The sequence below is a fragment of the Aethalodelphis obliquidens genome, unplaced genomic scaffold (assembly GCF_003676395.1).
Source record: "Aethalodelphis obliquidens isolate GAN/ISIS:26980383/991018 unplaced genomic scaffold, ASM367639v1 scaffold7, whole genome shotgun sequence".
Classification (NCBI taxonomy): Eukaryota; Metazoa; Chordata; class Mammalia; order Artiodactyla; family Delphinidae; genus Aethalodelphis; species Aethalodelphis obliquidens.
Genome location: NW_020837951.1, coordinates 64,787,317 through 64,810,511, shown reverse-complemented (window position 1 = coordinate 64,810,511; position 23,195 = coordinate 64,787,317). Strand labels below are relative to the sequence as shown.

Sequence of the window (23,195 nt, the reverse complement as noted above, 5' to 3'; positions counted from 1 at the left end):
ATCCTCCCCTCCCCACTACTCTAGATCATCTCCTGGAAACACTATTCTGGTCATGCCAGCCCCCACCCAAGGAACTTCCAATAGCTCCCATGACTTTCAGAATGAACCTCAAACTCCTCAGGCTGCCATTTGGCCTCATTTTGCGACGCTGATTCCCACTGACCTTTATGGCCCCTGGGCTCTAATCAGACCAGACCTTGTAGTTATCAAGACACACTCTATATAATTCCAGACATCCTGCCTTTGCTCACGCTAGTCCCCCACCCTGGAATGCCCTTCCCAGAGGTACCTTCCCCCAAATCTCCACATTTCCAACTTTGACCTGTGCTTCAGGGCTAGCTCAAGTGCTGCTTTCTCCTTGAAGAGATAAGCTATGTACACCATCGCCCTGCCCCGAATCCCTTCCACCTAGTGGCACAGGAAGAAGCCAAAATAACACAGAAGAAACGTAACCTGATATGTCCTGAACACCGACCTTTCCGTATGGAGTGGATTTTAGCAAACAACATTTCCCAGTTCCACGGGTGGCATTAATAGCAATAGCTCTTGTACAACCAACAGGGTAAGTTTCGCTTTTAGCCCCGGTGCAGATGTTTAATTAATCAGGGCCGCCATCCTTGTTCGCCCTCGACTGGGTTTCCCTGGTGATTACCCACCGGAAAACTCAGCCCTTTAATGCAAACAATGTCCTGATTAATGTTTTGTGCTGTGCACCAGGTTAGGGGAGCAGGTCCTTCATTAGTGAGCCAGCCTGGACTGCAAACGTTTAGTCCTGAAAACTCAAACCTCATTTCATACACAACTATCTTTCCATTTTCTTGTGTGTCAAACCTTTCCTTAACTCCCTTTTCTTCCTCCCAACTTTGATTTGGGGGAAGGAAGTTTATATCAACTGAATACATAAAATATTAAATTATTCTGACTTCAGCATGGTTTTGAGATTGACTCGAGCAGTGAGAATACCCTCCACCTAGCCGCATTGCGGCCGCTCCGCAGGCCTGAGCTTGGGTGTGCCTGGCCTTTCGTCCATGGCACACGTATTCATTCCTTCAGTGTCTTTCTGTCTCCCTCACTAGAAAAGGGGAGGAAATCAGATGATGAAATGAAAACCTTTAAATAAAATATCATTCAGACAAAGGAAAAGAATTTTCCTCTGGGTCATTATCACTGGAAACCCAGTGAAAAGATAATAAGCACAAGATTCCTGATTAATTAAACATTTGTGCTCATTGTATGCAATTATTCTGGGGAAGATCAACTCCGGGACATCTGTTTACTCAGCCTTGGGTTGAGAAACCACCAAACTACCTCTGCCCTGCATCTCCAGGCACAATGTCAAGCCATAGAACTGATAGCTCAAAAGGCTGAGGAATATATTCGCTAATTTTCTAGGTTGGAAAAATATGACAACACTACGTGAGCAATACATTACGAAGGCCGAGTAAACTCCTAGAGGGTTAACTGGGGAAATCAAAAGTGACAATATGTTAATATAATACATATTTACCAATATACATAATCATTTTACGCTATTAAATATAGTTGATAAACATTTTCACGAATGCTTCAATTGTTATTGTCTTTTATGCAGTGAAACCACATTTCTAGCTTTTTTCTCCTTCTCACCCAGTGTCTTAGCCTGTTTGGGCTGTTATGATAAAATACCACTGACTGGGTAGCTTAGAAACAACAGAGATCTACTGTTCTGGAGAACGGAAATCCAAGATCAGGGTGCCAGCACGGTCAGGTGAGGGTCCTCCTCTGGGTTGCAGACTGCCAACTTCCTGCTGTGTCCTCACATGGTGGAAGAGGGCAAGAGATGTCTCTGGAGCCTCTTTCATGGGAGCACTAATCCCATTCATGAAGGTTCTGCCCTCATAAACTGATCACCTCCCGAAGGCCTCACTTCCTAATACCACAACCTTAGAGATTAGGATTTCAACATATGAATTTGGCAGGGGGACACATATTCAGACCATAGAACCCAGTTAGGTCTCCAGTTTCAATGATTTTCCTAATACCACGAATCCCTTAATTGTCATCCCTGTCTTATCTCCGTACCCTGGCAGTTGGGGCCAGAGACTATCTCTGCCCAGTTTCGTGGGAGCCCAGGAATGGGGAAAAGTAAGTGTTTCTCCCCTTGTCAGTTGATGAGCAAAAAACCAAAAGCTGCGTATTCAAGAGAATCAAGGTCCAAGAGTGGGTTAAACAGAAAGTGAAACTTAGGCCCAGGAGGTCAAATGGAAGGAGACCCAGGGCAGGGAAGGAGCAAGGGCTAGAGAACTCACCGGCTGGAATCCAGGTGCCTGGAGCAGCCTCCTGTGAATCTCTCCTTGGCAATCCTGGAGGCCTCAGGGAGGAAGAGTCTGGATTCTCAGCCAGAGAACCTGAATTAGATGTGATCAAATGAGCAAAAATGTTTAAGAAATTGCTAACAACTGGTTGATTCTCTCTGTTCATCCAATACCACATTCATCTGCTGAGACCCGGGTTCTGGTGCGCCAGGGTTTGGGCGTCCTCAGATCTACCTAGAAGAGGACTCTAAAACCATAGGTTCCCCTGTGAGGGGAGAGATGGGTTACCACACCCATTCTTCTGAGTGAAAGCTGTGACTCTGGGACCTGGCTGATAATCTCCATCTGGCCATAATCTGTGGGAAGAAGAGGGTGGCTAGGGCAAGCATTATGATGAAAGTCTTTGAAAGCATCTTCTAAAATCAGGATGCCCACCAAGGGATGAAATGAAAAAGTGAACAATGTGCTCCACTCCTCCCACCCCAAACAAACAAACAGGAAGAACACAAGAAGTGACTTGGGAATCCACGAAGGTAGAAGATCTTTTTTTAAAAAGAGTATAGCTGATGCAGATGGAGATCCTGTGCAGGGCATGGAAATGATCATTTTCATGAGGTTATCTATAGAGTGCCAGATTCTAAAGGACAAGGCATCCCAACATGCTGGGCCTCCAAGGGCTACCTCTGAGTGGTCCTAGATCTCAGGTGCCATATGTGTAGATAGCCTTTCTCTGTATATGCTCTTGCTTATTGTTTCTGTTTGTTGTGTCCAAGATGCGTGGCCAGAACTTCCTTTGGTCATGTGACTTCCAGAAATGGAACAACCTCTTGACATGTGCTCTACTTTCCAGGATGCAGGAATTGTTCAGGGTACTGGCTACATGGTGTACAGCAGAAGATAATATCACACTTGTGAAAAGACGGTGTCCAACGGTCTCTGTTCTGCACACAGTTCCTGTTCTGGACCTGTGCTCCTTAGTCTCTCAACTGCCCTTGCTTCTGGGGGTCTGAGCATGCCCTTTGAGGCAGTCCCTCTATGCTTGGAGGCAGCCATGACAGCAACCGATAACTCTTACGCCCCTATGGTATAATGCCTCTCGTAGGGCCTCCAGCTTCCAGGAGTTAGAAAGAAAGGGTGTGATGTTAGGGCATGGCTCTTCTTAGTTCAAAATAATCTCCTTTTAGAGTGGGTGCTCTAGGTTTGATTATGTGGGTCTGGGCCAGTTTGAGATAGTACAGGATCAAGGTATTGTATTAGTTTCCTATTGTTGCTGTAACAAATTACCACAAACTTAGTAGCTTCAAACAATACAAATTTATGGTTCTGTGGGTCAGAAGTCCAAAATGAGTCTTATCAAACTAAAATCAAGGCTTAGGCAGGGTTGTATTCCTTTTGGAAGCTTTAGGGAAGGATTTTTTTCTTGTCTTTTCAAATTTCTAGAGGCTGCCGGCACATCTTGGCTAATGGCCCCTTCCTCTTTCTTCAAAATGTATCACCCCAACTTCTGCTTCCCTTGTTACATCTCCTTTTTCTATCTTTGACCCTCTAGTCTCCCTCTTATAAGGACCCTTATGATTACAATGGGCACACCCAGGACATCTCCCCATCTCAAGATTCTTCTTTTTTAAAAATTTTTTTAGATTTATTTTATTTATTGATTCTTTTGGCTGTGCTGGGTCTTCGTTGCTGTGCGCAGGCTTTCTCTAGTTGCTGCGAGCAGGGGCTACTCTTTGTTGTGGTGCGACAGCTTCTCATTGCGGTGGCTTCTCTTGTTGCAGAGCATGGGCTCTAGGCGCGCAGGCTTCAGTAGTTGTGGAGCACGGGCTTCAGTAGTTGTGGTGCACGGGCTTAGTTGCTCCGCGCCATGTAGGATCTTCCCGGACCAGGGTTCGAACCCCTGTCTCCTGCATTGGTAGGTGGATTCTTAACCACTGCACCACCAGGGAAGCCCCCCATCTCAAGATTCTTAAACACATCAGCAAAGTCCCTTTTGCCATGTAAGGTAACATATTCATAGGTTCCAGGGATTAGAATGTGGACATCATGGCAGAGGGGGGTAGGGAGAGCATTCTTCTGTCTACCACAAGTGTATTTGAACACCAGGAAGCCTTGCTGGGACTAATACACTTGGTTGGGACTGATCAGGTGAATTCCTTACTGATCTTGAGATGATCAGTTACTGGAACATACAGAGTGAAATATTTTTTTAGATGTTGAAGCAGCAGTTGGTAATGCCCAATGAACCCTGGAAATTCACAAACATCTTTGCCTATTCTGGAAAGGGCTGACTCCTTGGGGGACTTCATGTAAACAGCCCGGCTGGACTGAACATGGTCCATGAATTTCATCTCTAGCCTCACAAATTTATGTCTTTGAACGAGACCAGAGGTTGTGTTGCCCCAAGTCATGAGGAATAAATTAGGGCAGTAACTCTTAAGTCAGTGTGTCAAGGTTCATTGTTTCTCAGGATGTTAATCATTTTGTTGTACTAAATAGGGTTCGTGGTCAAATTCAAACAAATTTGAGAAAAAACGTTCCAACCTAATTACATCTATTTGAGTCAAAGAGATTCTTTTTATTTGAGGAGCTGGTAGAGCCTTTAATATGCTAACAAGCAGTTGAGCCCACTAAAGGGGAATGAATATAACATACTCCAAAAGGCTTTGACCTTGAAACCCCTTAGTAGCAGGGTACCTATTCATATCTTCTAGAACTTGGGTTCTATGGAACATAACTGGGGAAACAATGGATCAGAATATTAACTATTTAGATGATGGTGTTCTGTCCAGGGTTCGACCAGGAGACTGGTAATTCAGTGTATGGAAGGTTGTTTATTATTCATCTACTTCTTGGATGTGGGTGAAATGCCAGCACCCCAGGGTTTCCAGCTACAAAGGTCTATGTTGCAGGAGGAGGCAACTGACTCAGCTGGTGGGACTAAGGAGGACACTGTATTCTATCAGAGGCAGAACACCTTGGGATGCTGGCATTTTTCTTCTTTACAGACAATGTAGGAGCCTAGAAAGAGACAAAACAGGGCCTGAAGAAGCTTTCCCATAAATTCATGCCTTTTTGTTTGCAAATGATGTCAATTTCAAGTTCAGCAATGAAGTCTACCCACCTGGTGGGAATACAGAGCAATTACTTTCTGTGTTTGAAAATACATCCAGGTAGACAACGTATTTTTCCAGGAACCCAGACCCAGACACCAGACTCCCTCTGGAGGACCCCTGGGTGAATCTGATGGACAGATATGGTAAAGGGGTGAGGCAGGTTCCACTGGTCACTCGCCTCTCCATAGACACAGCAGGCAACGGTGGTGCATCCCACTGCTGGGCAGGGGGCCTCACAGCCACAGTCACCCAACTTGTGATCCTCCCTCTGCAGACATTAACATGACCTTTCCATCCTGTTGGTTTTGACAGGTAAAAGAGATGGTGGCTATTAAAACATGTGGGAGGTCTCTAGACCCCTTTAACCTCCCTTGAGACTTTCCTGGAACCAAGCCAGTAAAGTCAGTATCATCTCCAGTGAGTAGTATTTTCCTTGTTTCAATGTCTTTAGGATACGAGGTTCCACACGTACTCTACTGCTCACGGCTGAAATGCCCATGGCCTCCCTCCAGTCACAGCCACTCTGTCTATTGCCCCTGGTCCAGTGTGCTGTCCTCATCATCTGTCTCTCCCTGGGTTGTAGACAGGCTAGCAGTGGAAGCCTCTGGGTTCCTTCCTGCATCAGTCAGGAGAGGTTGCTTAGGCTACAGTAACAAACAACCGCATGGCTTAAAGCAAAGTGGCTTAAAGCAAAAGTGTGTTTCTCACTCATCCCACACGTTCACCCCTCATCAGCATGGGGGGTCCCCTCCACAGTGGCCTCACTCAGGGGCTCAGGGTAACAGATCCTGCACCATCTAGAGCAGGGGTTCCCCAACCCCCGGTCCGAAGCCTGTTAGGAACCAGGCCGCACAGCAGGAGGTGAGTGGTGGGCCAGCGAGCGACCGAAGCTTCCTCTGCCGCCCCCCATCACTCGCATTACCACCTGAACCATCCCCTCGTCCGTGGAAAAGTTGTCTTCCACGAAACCAGTCCCTGGTGCCAAAAAGGTTGGGGACTGCTGATCTAGAGCACAGCTAGCCAAACGGGAGGGAGGGAGGGAAATGGTAAACGTACCGACTCTCAGAGACTTTTGTTCACATTTCATTATTAGTATTTTTCATAGCAGCTATCATTTACTGAACACTTACTCTGGGTCAAACACTTTAAAACCATTTAATCCTAAGCACAATAAACTTAGGACATGTTTATTTCCTCCATTTTAAAAGTAAGAGACTAAAATCTTAAAGAGATTAAGTAATTTACTGCACATCTAGAAGTGGCAGAAACTGGCTTTGATCCCTAGTCCAGCTCGCTCCCAAATTCCTGCTATAACTAACCTGCCTTCCTCACTAGAGAAGTTTCTCTGATTTCTTATTTATTTACTTATATTTATTTCTTACATTTATTTCTCACTACTTATTTATGTGAAAAAAGCTTACAAAAATATAACAATTAAATCACAGTTATATATTAAAGAAATTGTCTTATTGAAAGGGGAAAATTTAAGGGAAAAATATATAATATAGCAAAAAGCACATAACAATTAGTATAGTATTTACATTCATCTTTGCTATCCATCTGCTGCTGGAGTTGGTAGCATGTTTCCCCACTCACACTTGTAAGAAGAACTTCATTTGTTCAGTAACTATTTTCCTTTTCTGACCCCAAATATCTCTTGACAAGTCTCTGAATAATTAATTTACATTTTAAGAGACTTTTCAGTGCCAGAGTCCATTGATGACTTCTCTGCTGCCCAGAAGCTCTTAATCAGTGACACTGCGCTTACATTTGAGGTCCTTGAATTCATGCTCAGAACCAACAGAATGAATTCACATATTTGTAATACTTAGTGACTTGATTCATTCAGTTAACCACTTGTCAAAATATTTGCATTTCCAGAATATTTTTGACGTTTTATAGAGATAAAAAAGACAAGTATTTAAAATCCAGACTGTTTTGGAAAACAGAGAATATATGGTAATTACAGATTGTAGCCATTCCAAAACCACCAACAGTGCTAGGAAAAAAAAAAAAGGAATTTTCTCCTCCTGGTATTTATATCTTCTTGGTATAAATCAACTAATCAACTGACTTAGCATTGCCCAGGTAGAGGGTTATTCCTCTTCCCACAAGGGAAATTTCTCTAACCATGTCTTGTCTTCCCCCCCGCCACTTCCCTCTCTCTCTCTTTCTCTTACCACTACCAACCCTTACCCAAACCCAGATTGTCCTTACAGCTTAACTCTTGCCTATGGGAAAACTGGAAATAATGACTGAAAAACGTGGTAGCCTTCTGTCTCCTTACAACAGAATTTGAAGTCCCTTCCATAAGGAATTAGGCTTTATTAGGGACGGCCCTTCATCCGTCCATCCATAGAGGTCACCCAATTTATTTTTAGCAGGCATTGGATGGAAATCAACTCACCAACATACGAAAGATGTTCATTCTAGGGACTTGATTCTGGTTCTTAGGAACCGCTGGAGAGAAGAGGTCACAGCTCAGAATTCTCCCTCTAGGTATGCAGGGCAATATGGTGCAACTCGAAAAAGTCACGGGTGAGGAGTTAATTCCCAAATCAAAGGCTCTGGAGAAGGATTTTGAAAGCAACAGATTTGTTCCCACTTTCTTAAATTAATCCACTACTTCTTTAGATTTAGTCAGTCTTCCGAACAGCCCTAAAAATAAAGGCCTATTATCCATGGGCAAAATTGTTCAATCTTGGCTGTTAATTCAAATGACAAAAAGGCCTGACTAGAAAGGGATTTCTCTGGCGAGTAACATTGGTGGCCCTAGGTGATGTCTCCTGAGTTCACACTATCTCTAAAACAAAGGCTATTTTAGGCTTCTAAGGGCCCAGTTCCCCATAACCCTCTGTAGCTGCCCAGGGTATCAGCATCTTTCTGAAAAGCATAGTAAGGAGAAAAAGTAGAACCAACCCTCTAATGAACTGAGCAGTTGACAGGGTCCCGGCATCGCCATCGAAGTACAACTCTACAGGGTGCCATTCAAATTACTTTCTGTGTGAATAGTGATCTCTGGGGCTATGCAGCCCCAGGAAGTAAGCTGAAGGTATGATGGAGTCTGATTTATTACTGATTAAGCCTAAATGGTCATAGTTTATTCAATGAGGAAACAAGTTGCTTAAGAAGCTAATGAATGTATAAGGTCCAAGTATTATCAGGAAGAGAAAATAATAATATTTAAATGACGATGCTGTTGTTAATACAGATAAAAATTTATCTCTTTGGCTAAATATTACTTAATTTGCTTAAATATTGATACATGTGCAAAGAAATCCACTTTCAACCTTTGGACACCCCTATAGTTTGGGAGCCAATGGAACCATCTCCTGCCCTTTCTCACTTTCTCCTGGCCTTCAGTTTTACTAAGGGCAAGACTATAAGCTTCTTAGAAATAATGACATCATGTCTTTCTGGCTGCTAGCAGCTTCTTTTACAAGATAGCCTACAAAGGGTTAGAAAATGACAATTCATTTAAGAGGCAATAAAACGGGTTAACAAACATCCCAGACATACTAAACAATATTGTGGGGATACGGAGATCAGCTCCTAACATCCGTCCTGCCCTCCTCCTCACGGGTCTTTCCTGAAGCTGGAAATCTCATATCTACACTTACAGGACTCCCTTGCACCTAGAGTTCCAGGTGTGATTTAAATTGGAAGGCAAAACTGAGTCAAGGCTGTGTTTTGTGCTCCTCCTACCATTTCCGCTGGCAAACACTGTGGTGGGCTGTGGTTTTCCTGTAGAGACTACTCCCCCGCAACCCTCTCCACCGCCAGCTGCAGTGGCTTCACAGGGCAGAAGCAGTTCTTTCTGTGATCTCCGCGATGCAGCTCTCGAAGTCATATCTCAGAGCCCAACGCAGGCCTGTTTCTTCTGCAAAGCATGTAATGAAATAAGTCTTCTCTATAAACCCAGTCAGGTGAATTCTATTCCCAGCTATGGAACCTGACTGATTCCAAGTTCACCCAACCTCAGTTACAACCAAAGAAATAAAAACTGCCTCTTAAAGTAGCAAAATACTTTCACAGTGCTACTTAATGCTTGTGTTGGTGCCCCAAAACAGGTATTCTCAACATCGTAGGTTAAGGAGCAAATAAGCATAAGCCCTTAGGAAAGCAATTAGGTAATAAGAATTGAGAACTTCTAAAAGTCTATATCCCAGGAATCCTTCTTCTTAGAATCCTAATTTTAAAATATAGAAAAAAGTTGTATGTACTATGAGGTCCACTGCAGTATTATTTATAATGCTTTAAAAGTGGGAACAAGGGACTTTCCTGGTGGTCCAGTAGTTAAGAATCCACCTGCCAATGCAGGGGACACAGGTTCAATCCCTGATCCAGGAAGATCCCACATGCCATGGAGCCATAAGCCCGTGCGCCACAACTACTGAGTCTGTGCTCTAGAGCCCACGAGCCACAACTACTGAGCCCGCGTGCTGCAACTACTGAAGCCTGTGTGCCCTAGAGACCGCGTGCCACAACTACTGAAGTCCATGCGCCTAAAGCCTGTGCTCTGCAACAAGAGAAGCCACCGCAATGAGAAGCCTGCGCACCGCAATGAATAGTAGGCCCCACTCGCCACAACTAGAGAAAGCCCACGCGCAGCAATGAACTCCCAATGCAGTCAAAAAAAAAAAAAAAGGAAACAAACTAAAACTACGATCAATCATAGGGAAGGTAAAATAATCATGTGTTATCCATGTGGCTTGCCCATAGCAACATGAGGGTATGTTTAATTGACTCTATTAAATTTTAAAATCAAAACAGTAAATTTTTTGTGCAGTATGATAAAAACTATCACAATAAAACATGCAAACATGCATAGAAAATATAAAGTCAATATGCCAAAATGGAAAAATAATCTTCTCGGGGTGGAGAGTCCGGGCAGCTTTTTTGAAATTTCTTTCATTTTTCTGTTTTTTTCCCCTTAACTTCTTTAATTAGAATGTACATTTTTAAATAGAAAAAAAAAAAAACCTTTAAAAAAGTTATCTCTAATACACCAGCATAAAACCTTTTGTAGTTAACTTTCTACTGCTCAAATTCATCATTCCCCTCCCCCATCATCCAATATTTATTACGCAGGCCCTTTAATGTCACAAGACTCTGCTGCCATGCATTGATTTTTATGATCTTACTGGAAAACTGCTAGGTGCATAGAATGATATCTGTGCCTGGTGTCTGCATGCACATCATATATCACTTTGGATTGCCAGACAGCAAAGGAAAAACACCATAAACACTAATTTTTACTCCTAGATGGCTTAGTAATTTGCTAAATTTCCTTGTAATTGCTTCTAATTATTCATACATTAGAGTAGAAGGGGGTGGCTATAAATTTTCCATGAAAACAAAATTTAAATACAATGCATCCAATAATGTCTCCACAGACCCAGGTGGCAACCTGCTTTCCTTATTAGGCAAATCCGACAGACACTGGCAACACATGCTGCTTCTTAATGTGACAGAGCAGACTGAGCCAAGGAAGCAACACTTAGAGCGTGATGCTGGCTTTGCGAGGATGCAGCGCGAGCAGCTCACCACCATCATTCAGGTACGAAAGCATTTGGGGAGCTGACTTCTTCTGGGATGGAGAGTTTCCACTAATCCCCTGCATTCTCCCCTGAGAGGTGTCAGCATCTCCTGGTAATTCAGAGCAAGGCTGTTGATTACTTCATTCATTCATTAACTCTTTCATTCACAAAATCCGTATCAAGCACCTGCTCTGAGTGAGGCGGTGTGGGAAACAAGCTGCTCCTGAAGGGGGCTGAGGGAAGGCGATCTACAAGTAAACACCATAACCCAAGGTGGTAGACTGCCTCCCAAGGGGCACAATTGTGGCCCAATTCCAACGCTACCTGAGTTCTGTCTACAAAGGGAACTGAAGAGCTTCAGGGAGGAGGTAGCAACGGAACTGGACCTTAAAGGATGATTAAAATTGACAGTACGTAGCTGCTCTGGAAAACAGCATGGCAGTTCATCGACAAGTTAACCATAGAGTTACTATATGATCCAGCAATCCCACTTCTGGGTACATCCCCAAAAGAAGGGAAAGTGGGGACACAAACAGATATTTGCACACCCATGTTCACAGAAGATTATTCACAATAACCAAAAGGTGGAAACAACCCAAGTGCCCAGTGATGGATGAATGGATAAAGAATGTGATAGATCCATATGACAGAATATTATTCAGCCTTAAAAAGAAGTGAAATTCTGATACATGCTACAACATGCATGCACCTTAAAGACATTACACTAACTGAAATGAGTCAGATACAAAAGGATAACATATTGTACGGTTCCATTTATTTGGGGTATCTGGAAGAGTACAATTCATAGAGACAGAAAGTAGAATGGTGGCTGGCAAGAGCTGGGCGGGGAGAGGAAATGCAGAATTCTCGTTTCAGTCAGGCAAGATGAAAAAGTTCTGGGCATGGATGGTGGTGAAGGTTGCACAATGATGAAAATGTGCTTAGTGTCACTAAACTGTACACTTAAAAACGGTTCAAATGGTCGATTTAATGTTACATCTATTTTACCACAATTTTTTAAAGTGTTGAGAAGAGGAAGGGCACTTGAGCCAGAGCACGGAAGTGGGAGGGATGGGCTTCACTCAGGAAACAGGGAGGAGGGCAATTTGTCTGAAATATATTGGATTCAACAACAACAGTAACAATAGTGGTAGCCATAAGTATAACTTTCAAATACTGTTTATTATCATGCCCTGGGCCCTGTACTACTTCTTTTGCTAGTATTATCTCATTAAGTCTTCTCAATGATCCATAAAGTAGGTACTTTCATTATCCCAGAGTTAGAGCTGAGAAACCTGTGGCTAAGAGAGGGCAAATAATTTGCCCCGTAAGCATCAGAGCCAAGACCTGACTGTGCCTATCTCTCCCCAGAACCCACCCTGCATGTTGTTGCCTCCTGCCAGCAATGTGGGAGAAGTGGGTTGGACCCTTGAACACCAGATTAAGGAGTTGGGCCATGATGAGTAAACAGAAGGGATACAGGAAAGAATTCTGAACAGCAGAATTATGTAAAGAGAACTTCATTCAGGGAATATCAATCTGGCAGTGAGAGATAGGAGGCTAAAGGGAAACTTGGAATTTTTCCAATGAATAAATAATGACAATCTGACTGGAGAGGCTAAGATGGGAAGAAGAGGATGGACAGAGACAGGAGATATCTTCAAGGGCTTGGGAAGTGTGGAGACTAAGTGTGGAGAATAAGATCAGTCTGATATTATTCTGTGGTTTTTAACACTGGGAAGATAGTGTAGCTATCAAAAACAGGAAGCCCAGGGAAGAAAACAGGACTGGGAAGGAAGAGAGCATACTGGGGGCGTGAGGAGTTGAAAATGCTAGGAGATCTGATTGGTGGAGATGTTCCTTAGACTGTTAGAAAATGAAGGTGTCTGATGCTAGTTTCAGAAGCTCAAGCACTCAGGCAGGAAAACTATGGCAGCTAGTGTGAAGGCTGGGACCACACAGCTGAAACCTCCCCTGGATTCAAGCATTTGGGAGTTCTCAAGATGCTGGCTGGCTCCCTGCCCGCTCACACACACACACCCCCCCCGCCGCAGTCTACACTCCCCACCCATGCACACCAGCCCCATCAATCACCCATTAAGTGATAACCAAGGAATATCAGACACGAGGAAATCACAAACACGAGTAAGAAAGACCGAGATGAACAAATACAAATGACCCTGGAGAAACTGGACATAATTCAGTGAACCAAAATCACTTTCATTGGTATTCTGCAAGAGATTTGAGACAAAACTGCATCCATGAAATGAGATCATGTTGCTACGATAGAAGAGAAACCAGCAATCCATAAAGAATTCTTTGAAATAAAAATGACCAGTGTCATAGTGACAATATTTCCACAGAAAATTTGGAGTCGGGGAAATAGCCCAGAAAGCTGACCAAGTAGTTAACAAGACCTAAGACTCAGTAAGAAGAGAGACCCAGATTACCAGTCCAGAAGGACCAACTTCTGACCAATCAAAGACACAAAAGCTCATGAGTCTACGTGTCAAAGCAGTTCATTGAGTTCCCAGCATGAGGAATGAAAAGAACCACACCTAGATACGCCCTTGTATAACCTCCACACCAACAATACAGAGATCCTGAAGTCTTCCAGAGTTCAAAAGATAGGCCACCTTCACGGATGCCGTGGGCACGGGAGCAAAGAAGACAGTGGAGGCCACACGTGAGACACCGTCCCTGTGAAGGCTTCCGTTTAGAAGGCCTGCCTTGGGCAGCACAGACGGTCCCAGTGAGCCAGAATTCAATTCCCTCCCGTGTTTACCCTAACTTCCAGGAGAGAACTTCCTATTTGCAGAGCAGTCCATGTGGGTCTGATGCTATCAGCAGGTCGGAGTGATCAGGGAATGAAAGGAGAGTCTCTCCTCTCATCATTTCCCCAGGCTCAATAGAGAAGGGATAGACACAGGCTCAGTGGGGATGAGGCTCTGAGTCACTAGGGTGTCTCAGTGTCTGTGACAAAGCCAGCAACCCTTGAGAAGGAACCAAGACAAACTTCTGACTGAGGCGTGGGGAGGTGAGAACCCCCTCTGAGAAGGGAAACACCTGTGTTTCAGCTGAGCTTCTCACACTACTGTAATTTCCAGTTCTTCTGTCTTCTCCATTCACCATAAGCTTTGGGAGAGCAAGGCCTGTGTCTTATTTAGCATTTTTTATCCTGCACTTACCAAGTCCTGGTACATAGTTCAGTAGATGCTGAGCGGCTGTCTGGACAGACGCAGGAGTGGATGAATTTCTCCTTTCGTTGGATAGAAAAGGTGACAGTGGCTGCTGGCTGGCTGTGCCTCTGAAAAGTAGTCACATTCTGCTCCATTATTAAAAGAAACTCTGCATAATTGGGCTCCGTTGTCACTCCTAACAACAGAGAAGACCATTTTGCCTGTCATTATTCAGAAAAATTGTGAATAATAAGTTCATATAGATTATTAAAACTTCACCTCTAAGAGAATTACACTGCAAAATATTTAACACACAGCATTTTCCATACCGCTACTCTTCCTCAAATGGCGTCTTTCATTCCTGCTTCCAGGACTGTCTTTCTGTGGCTGTTCCTCAACGTCTTTGTTGAAATTGTCTTTTTTGCCTGTGGCTTTAAAATACACTGACACTGGGGCTTCCCTGATGATGCAGTGGTTAAGAAGACGCCTGCTATTGCAGGGGACATGGGTTCGAGCCCTGGTCTGGGAAGATCCCACATGCTGTGGAGCAACTAAGGCCGTGTGCCACAATTACTAAGCCTGCATTCTAGAGCCCGTGAGCCACAACTACTGAAGCCCGTGCACCTAGAGCCCGTGCTCCGCAACAAGAGAAGCCACCACAGTGAGAAGCCCGCGCACCGCAAAGAAGAGTAGCTCCCGCTTGCCGCAACTAGAGAAAGCCCACGCGCAGCAACGAAGACCCAACACAGCCAAAAAAAAAATACACTGACACTCACTGTGAAGGGTTTCTGCTCAGATGCCCAATCTGTATCCCTGTTTTGAAGCCCCATGTGGGGACTCCTCTGACTAACTCATTTCCACCATTGTTTCCCAAGGATCCCACAATCCCACTCATCATCCTCATTTAAAGCCTAAATGCTGTCTCTGAACCTTCCCCTAAAGGACATCCTATACATAGAAGTCCAGTGCCCTTCAACCCACAGGCAAATATTTCTCTCTCCTGATTCACACACATTACTGGCCTCTGGCAGGAGCTCAAGTCTCCTCTTTTCACCTCCCCTTTCCCTACACGTGGATCCAGATTGAGGTATTTCAGACCACAGTTGCTGTTCCTCACGTGCACCCCCAATGCCCATGCTCCCTGGGGTGCTGCTTAAGGTCCCCTCATCAGTAGTAAGAAGGGACTCTCTCTTTGCTTCATCTACTACGTGCATGAACTTGTCACAAGCACAGTCTCTGTTACACTACATGTTATATTCTCCTGTTGCTCTTCCTTGTTAAAATCCACCTATTCTTAGGTATGATTTAGCAATATATAATGAGACAAGGAGGCTATCTCCATCGGGTGTCAGAGTTACAGCGTTTGGTGAGGGAGGTGGGGAGGAAATGGAGAGGGAGCATCATCACAGTCCTATCTCTGGTCCTTAGTTCTGCACAGTCCGAAGATGATTGGCTCATCCAGAAATGATTGGATGGTTCACAGTAATCAAACTTATAAGAGATTGATGTATAAATCAGAAAGCCAGTGCGTTAATTTATAACGGCAGATAGAACTTTCTACCTGCCTATCGAAGGTCGTATCTACTCTTGAGGGACCCTCCTTTCCAGGACCCTGTTGCCTAGGGTGCCAAGGTAGGAGTCAGATAGTTGATAGAAGAGTACGTGATCAGGGTGAAAGCAGCGGTAGAGTCTTGTGCAATATTTCGTTCAGTTTCTGAAAGGCCTGATGTATTATCCCTGCTCTTCTAAAAAAAGTTTATGTGATCAATGGCCAGATGACGCGAGTCCACTAAACACAGAGCCTTTCTCCCTTGAAGAAAACTAGACTGCACCCTCAACTCGGGCTGCCCAGCTCAGTTTTCTGCACACTCTGCCTATCTTAGCACCATTGTGATTAACTTACCAAATGAATTCTTAGACGGATGTTTTCCTTTTTTTTTTCTTTAAAGATAGATTTTATTCATTTTATTTTATTTATTTTTGGCTGTGTTGGGTCTTCGTTGCTGCATGCGGGCTTTCTCTAGTTGCGGCAAGTGGGGGCTACTCTTTGCTGTGGCGCGGTGGCTTCTCTTGTTGTGGAGCACGGGCTCTAAGCGCGTGGGCTTCAGTAGTTGTGGCACGTGGGTTCTAGAACACAGGCTCAGTAGTTGTGGTGCATGGGCTTAGCTGCTCCACGGCATGTGGGATCTTCCCGGACCAGGGTTTGAACCTGTGTGCCCTGCACTGGCAGGTGGATTCTTAACCACTGAACCACCAGGGAAGCCCTGTTTTTCTCTTTTATATATATGTGGTGGGAGGTGGAGGGATTGAGGGTGGTCTTCCATTCAATCACCTAAATTCAAAGGTTGGCTGGTATCTTTGTATTTCACCACTATAATGTTCATACTGCATATTCACCATATTTAGAACCACTGACATAATCTCTGCATCTCTGTCAGTGGTTGTGAAAAACAAAAAACAACCTCCCAATTTCCACATCCAGAGTTCTAGTCCTGTCTCAGCCATTGCCTTGCTGTGTGACCTTGAGCAAGTTGCACACCCTCTCTGTGTCTCCTGTATAATATCTACCAAGAGAGAGAGGGGACCAAGTGATTTCTAAGGTCCCTTCCAGCTCTATAATTCAAGAATTTTATGCCTGAAATCAGTGTCCCTCTCTTTAAAAATCAGATGATTACATAACACAATGGCTCCCTCATAGGTCCTGGGTACACAGCAAATGAAAATTTGCACTGAAATTGATTGCAGAAATTAGAAAAAGAGCAATGAGATGATGCATAAGTGTCAAGAACCTTCTGAGAGGACAAGATCCTGGGCTCGACTGAAGGTCTGTCTCAGGTTCCAAGCTGACAAGTATTACCTACATGACAAGCTGTTGGGGGTGGAGGACTTTTTTATGACTAACAAAAAAGGCTTCCAAACAATTGGATGAAAGGTACTATATAAGGACTAAATACTCTAATTGGGCCTTTTCTGTCTCATTATTTGCCAGTGAAACTAATCCTGCTGATCTCTAGATAATAGGGGAATTTAGAAATAGAATTCCATGCTCAGATAAAATCCAAGTACTCACCCTTGACCATTAGTAAGTGTTACATGAATGAGAATCAGTGTGTCCTCTTTCCGCTTAACTACAAAGTGTCCCTTTGGAGCTCACATTTCACACCCCCATATAAAATGCACTTTGCTAAAATGTTTACTGTGGAGTGGGGCTCTTATAGAAGGGAGCTGAAGAGGCGAGGGCTGTGTGCAAACACGCGGTGGGGAGTCTGGATGGGTTTACAGTAAGCGCAAGCGTCCCACTGGGACTGCAGCCTTTTACCTCTCACCAGGGGGAGGAAGGCTGGGGGGGTGTCTGCCATTGACCAGGTGCTGCAGCCCCAGAGATCAATTCAGCACTAATGAGGGCTGCAGCTGGGAACAGAGAGGAGCCAGTGGGGCTTTGCAGGTAGGTAGGCTCACTGCAGACACGACAGAAGCACAAGAAATGGCGACCACCGTGTCTGTCCACCTCACCTTTGGACACTGCCAACTCTAAGATGGGTAATACAAGCCAGTAGTGAAGGCCTAAAGCAGAGGTTTAGATACAGGCTGCTTTCCTGGTTGAAATGGAGGTCTTAACTAATTCATCAGCACTGGGCATAACCAGCACCAGAGACGGCAAATAAGGGAAAGAAAGATGATTTTCTAAGACTACCTGGCCTTGAGAACACTGAAAAAAAATTCAGCCAGGAAAAGGAAAAAGTGACATTACTTACAGCTACTGCTCATCTTTCGTAGATCAAAAATCAAGAACCCATGACCCACGGGAGAGATCTTGCCCAGTGCTGTGCTTTCCTTGCTCGACATAGTACTGGCTCTGTGTTGTGTTTCATTCTGTTCCAATCTCGAAAGTCTCTGGTGAGTTATCAGGGCTGCACGTTTGTGCCCGTCACAGTGTGGCAGTTCCCAACTGCCCCCCCCATTCACCAAATGCCCCAGGGCCCCCTGACCCTCAGCGACATTTCTGCTACCTGGCTTGTCCCTACAGGTGACTAAATTGTCTAAATTTGACACCAAGATGTAGAACATCAAGATTTCTCAGTAAAGGTAGGAAAGAGTCTATGGACTAGAGAATGACAGTGTTCTGCCCTTGAGGGCTGTTTGCAGGAGGTGGTAGATGTCCTTTCCCTGGGAGCCCTTCACATTATGGAAGAGTTTGGCCTTGGAAGGATGAGTTGTCCAACTGCATCTAAAGTGGAAGCCAAACTAGATGTATTCTTTTATATATATACGATATATATAGTTTTACTGAGATACAATTCAGAAATCACACAATTTACTTATTTAGGGCCTACAATTCAATGGTTTTTAGTATATTTACAGATATGTGCAACCATTATCATAGTCAATTTTAGACCTTTCTCATCAACTAAAAAAGACACCCTGTATGTTCTAGCGCTCACTCTCCCTCTGCCCACCCCAGGCAATAATTAATGTACACTCTGTCTCTGTAGATCGGCCTATTCTGGACATTTCATATAAATAGAATCACGTAACATGTGATGTTTTGTGGCTGGCTTCTTTCACTTAGCGTACTGTTTTCAAAGTTCTTCAATGTCATAGCATGAGTCAGAACTTCATTCTTTTTATGGCCAGATAATATCCCATTTTGTGAATATGCTGGATTTTATTTACCCATTCATCAGTTAGTGGACATTTGGGTTGTTTCCATTTTTTACTATTATGAATAATGCTACTATAAACACTCCTGTATAAGATTTTATGTGGACCTATGTTGTCATTTAAGTATGTATTGAGGAGTGGAGTTGCTGGGTCACATGACAACTCTGTGTTTAACCATTTGAGAAACTGCTAGACTGCTTTCAAAAGTGGTTGCACCATTTTACATTCCCACCAGCAATTCCGATTGCCCCTCATCCTCACCAACACTTGTTATTATCAGACTATTTTTATTATACCCATACAACTGGGTTTGAAGTGGTCTCGTTGAGGCTCTGATTTGCAAGAGGTTGAGCATCTTTTCATGCGTTTATTGGCTCTTTGGATATTTTCTTTGGAGAAATGTCCATGCCGATCCTGTGTCCATTTTTTAATGAGTTATTTGCTTCTTATTATTGAGTTGTAAGAGTTCTTATATATTTTGGATCCAAGCTCCTTATTGCAAGTATAATTTGCAAGTATTTTTTCCATTCTGTGGATTATCTTTTCACATCCTTGGTCGTATCCTTTGATACACAAAGTTTTTAATTTTGAAGACATCTAATTTATCTATTTTTTCTTTTGTTGCTCATGTTTTGGTGTCATATTTGATGTTCCATTGCCAAATCTGAGGGCACGAAGATTTACTCCATGGTTTCTAAGAGTTTTATAGTTTATAGCTCTGAAATTTAGGTTTCTGATCTACTTCGAGTTAATTTTTAGAGTATATGATATAAGGGTCCAACTTCACTCTTCTGCATGTGGCTATCCAGTTGTCCCCGCATCATCTGTTGAAAAGACTATTCTTTCCCCATTGAATGGTCTTGTCACCCTTACTAAGTTTCTTTTAAGATCTAAGTCTGTGACATAGATGTCCCCACATTCTTAACCTTCAGAAGTCATCCCTCCCTTTAATACCATTTAGTATAGCCAAAGTTCCTACATTTCATGAATGCAGAAATGTCTTTTTTTTTTTTTGCGGTATGTGGGCCTCTCACTGTTGTGGCCTCTCCCGTTGCGGAGCACAGGCTCCGGACGCGCAGGCTCAGCGGCCATGGCTCACAGGCCCAGCCGCTCCGCGGGATGTGGGATCTTCCCAGACCGGGGCACGAACCCGTGTCCCCTGCATCGGCAGGCGGACTCTCAACCACTGCGCCACCAGGGAAGCCCTGTGTCTGTGTTTTTTAATCCAGATAAACTTCTGAGTTATTTAGTCCAATATTATTTGGAAGGGAAGTGGAACTAATTTTTTTTTTTGGAACTAATTTTTAACAAAATATATTTTACTTGGGCTGCTATAAAAATAAATTTGAGGGCTTCCCTGGTGGCGCAGTGGTTGAGAGTCCGCCTGCCGACGCAGGGGACGCGGGTTCTGTGCCCCGGTCCGGGAGGATCCCACATGTCACGGAGCGACTGGGCCCGTGAGCCATGGCCGCTGAGCCTGCACGTCCGGAGCCTGTGCTCCGCAACGGGAGAGGCCACAGCAGTGAGAGGCCCGCGTACCGCAAAAAAAATAAAAAAATAAAAAAAAATAAATTTGAGGAAAAAAAAAATCTTGAAAGTAGACAGTTAACAGCAATTATCTCCTAGATCTAAAAACTGCTTTACAGGCAAATTGAATGCTGGCAACTCTGTTAAAAATAAATAATGTTCTTTTTGCTCCAAAACAAGGATTGATCCACCTCAATTCTTCATTATTAAAATTCAGAAAAAAATAGAACACTTCCTATTCTGAGTAATTTATATCCTTACATCCCAAATGCCTTTAAGAGAGTATCTAGCATAGGGTAGAAACCTAAACAAGAAATTGTTGATTTAAATAGAGTGGAAATGGGAATGTTCTCAAGTATGCCTCTGTGTGTGTGCTTGGTGGAGGTGAGGCAGCCCAGCTCCTCTACAAATTAGGCCTTCACCTACTTCCTGTGGGTGAATTTGATGTGAATGGTCCTCATTACCCAAACTTTATATAATAATTCTATAATGTTCGATAAAATAAAACCTTCTTGGGCTGAATAGTTTTAATAGCCAGATTGCTTACAAGATACTCCAGGCTAGCTAGGCTTTTGCAGGGATATCCGTGCAGATGTGTCACTGAGGAATGAACAGGCAGGAAGCAAAGTCTGTGCAGGCAGCAAAGGGTCTCTCCCTGGAATCAGCAGAGATGGAAGCGGGGCAGTTTCCCCTCTCACTCCTCCTTAGTGACCCCAGAGATCCCCAACATGACAGCTGCATCATAGAGAGATGGCTCCCATGGCCCTTTCCTTTCTGGGCTCCTTTGGTTTCCCCAGTCCTGACATTATTTGCATTCAAGTGATGTTTCATGAACCTTGGCTCTGTACTAGGTTGTGGGTATACCTGGGTGCAAGTGCAAGCTCACAATATAGTGTTCATGCAGGATCTTAAGGCCAACGGTCTACCAAAAAAGCTCTGCTCAAGGGAGTGTGAAGCACTGAAAAAAGATGGGCTTGTAATCAATGGTGTAACATGGTATTGAAAGCCATGGACGTGGTGAGTGTGTCTAAAAACAGTATAGGATGAGAAAGACAGGGTTTCAGAATAAGGCCCCCAGGAATATCCAAATCTAACTGCTGATCAGCTTCCCAGTATCCATCCTCCCCTTCTTCCTTAGTAACAGGGCCCTCATTATTCAGTTAAAAGACACTATTTCCCAGCATCTGTTATAGCTGGGAGGTTAACAGAATGTGGACCAAGGGGGGTGTGTGGCCTACAAGAAGCCTCTCTAATGACTCACCTAGAAGGTACAACATTTTGCCTTTTCTCCCTGCCTTTAGATGCCTCCTGGCACATGGATGTGATGGCGGCCATCCTGGACCATGGGGTGACCTTGAGGATGCTAGGATGCTGAAACAGAAAGATAGATATTGAATTCCTGTACGGTCTACCTTTGGGCTTCCTTGTTTGTAAAAGAATTACTCTTCTATCTTATTTAAGCTACTATTTTTTTTTCTGTTAGGTACGTCCAAACTCGATCCTGACTGGAAAAGTAAGGCAGAACTGGATGAGTCAAGAATAAAGAAAATGAAGGAGCAGTCATTGAGGAAGGAGAGAAAACAAAGAGAATGTCACAGAAGCTAGGGGAACAAAAGTATTCCAAGAAGCAGTGAATGCTCAAAAGTGCCAAATCCTCCTGAGAGAGCAAATAAGGTAACACTAAAATATGTTCCTAAATATCCATTGGACTTAGTGGCCTAGAAGTCATGGGTGACTTTTATGAGACTGTACAGGTTCGTGACTGAGACGGAAACCCATTGGAGTGGGTTGAGTGATGACAGGCAAGGAAATGGAGATCACGGTATAGACAAACCTTTTGAGAAATCTGGCTGTGAAGGAGAAGCCAAAGACAGAGTGGAGGCTGGACAGGGACGTGAATGGGGCCAAGAAAGGACATTTCTAAGATTGCGGGGACTTGAACCAGTCTTAAGAGGAGCCAGATGACAAGGAGATGTTAAATACATAAAGGTGGGAAGGAGTGTCAATCCTTGTCCCGACCAGGTGCTACGGCTCCTCACTATAAGCACCTCCTCACAAGTGCCCTCCACTTCCTTTCCTGTCTCCCCTTGTGTCTGGAGCAAACCCCATTCCAGAATGAACCCGACAATCTTCATGCCTTCACCTGAACAACCGCTGAAGAAAATCACACAGCTGAGCTGACGGGCTCCACCTAAGAAGCGTTCTTCCCCACTCTGAGGTGAGTATTTCACATCTTCTTTCCTCTCCTCCAGTCTCCACAGTTCCTTCCCCACCTTCAGTTGGCGGATGGCCTGACCTCAGCTTTACTGGAAAATGGAGAGCATTAAAGATGATTTAAAAAATTTTTTTTCACTTCAAACCTTTTCAAGTATTAAACAGTTTGTTTTTCACCCACATCTCCTTGTCACAGATACACATCTCATTTAGGCAATTTGGGAGATGCACATTGCCTGAAGGAGGGTGGCTGCAAGCAGTAAAGTTGATTTTTTGTTTTTCAAAGGTATTTTATAGACAACGATCTGGAGAGAAAAGGCTTTGGGCTTGTAAGTTTACAAACTTTTTGAGTTTTACAGATCTTGGCCAGAGACATATGGAAACGTGTGTGCATGTTTTGGATTTCACAATGGTGGCGGTTGCGGGGTGAGAGGGAGGCGGGGTGTGTGCTATGTGACTCCCGCACAATGAGAAATTATCCTACCCCTGCGGCCAATAGCATCCCCATTCTGGTACTTCCCTGCCCAGTTTTGATAGTGAACAGACAAGGGCCTGAGAAAGGGATGGTTATCAGAGGCTCAGATACCTCAGGAATGAGGATTTGGGTAACGTCACCAGATAAGTCATTGAGACCAGTAGAGGTGAGAGCTGAGGGCAAGGGGAATT

At 44.0% G+C, this 23,195-nt stretch overlaps 1 long non-coding RNA gene across 1 annotated transcript; it reads left to right on the top strand.

Annotated features, from left to right (window-relative positions):
• The first annotated feature begins 1,824 nt into the window (after window positions 1–1,824).
• Window positions 1,825–16,806, top strand: LOC113620252 (uncharacterized). The gene is made up of 3 exons (XR_003432704.1): window positions 1,825–1,992; window positions 5,826–5,828; window positions 16,794–16,806. It is a non-coding gene; the product is annotated as an uncharacterized LOC113620252 (long non-coding RNA).
• The last annotated feature ends 6,389 nt before the right edge of the window (window positions 16,807–23,195 follow it).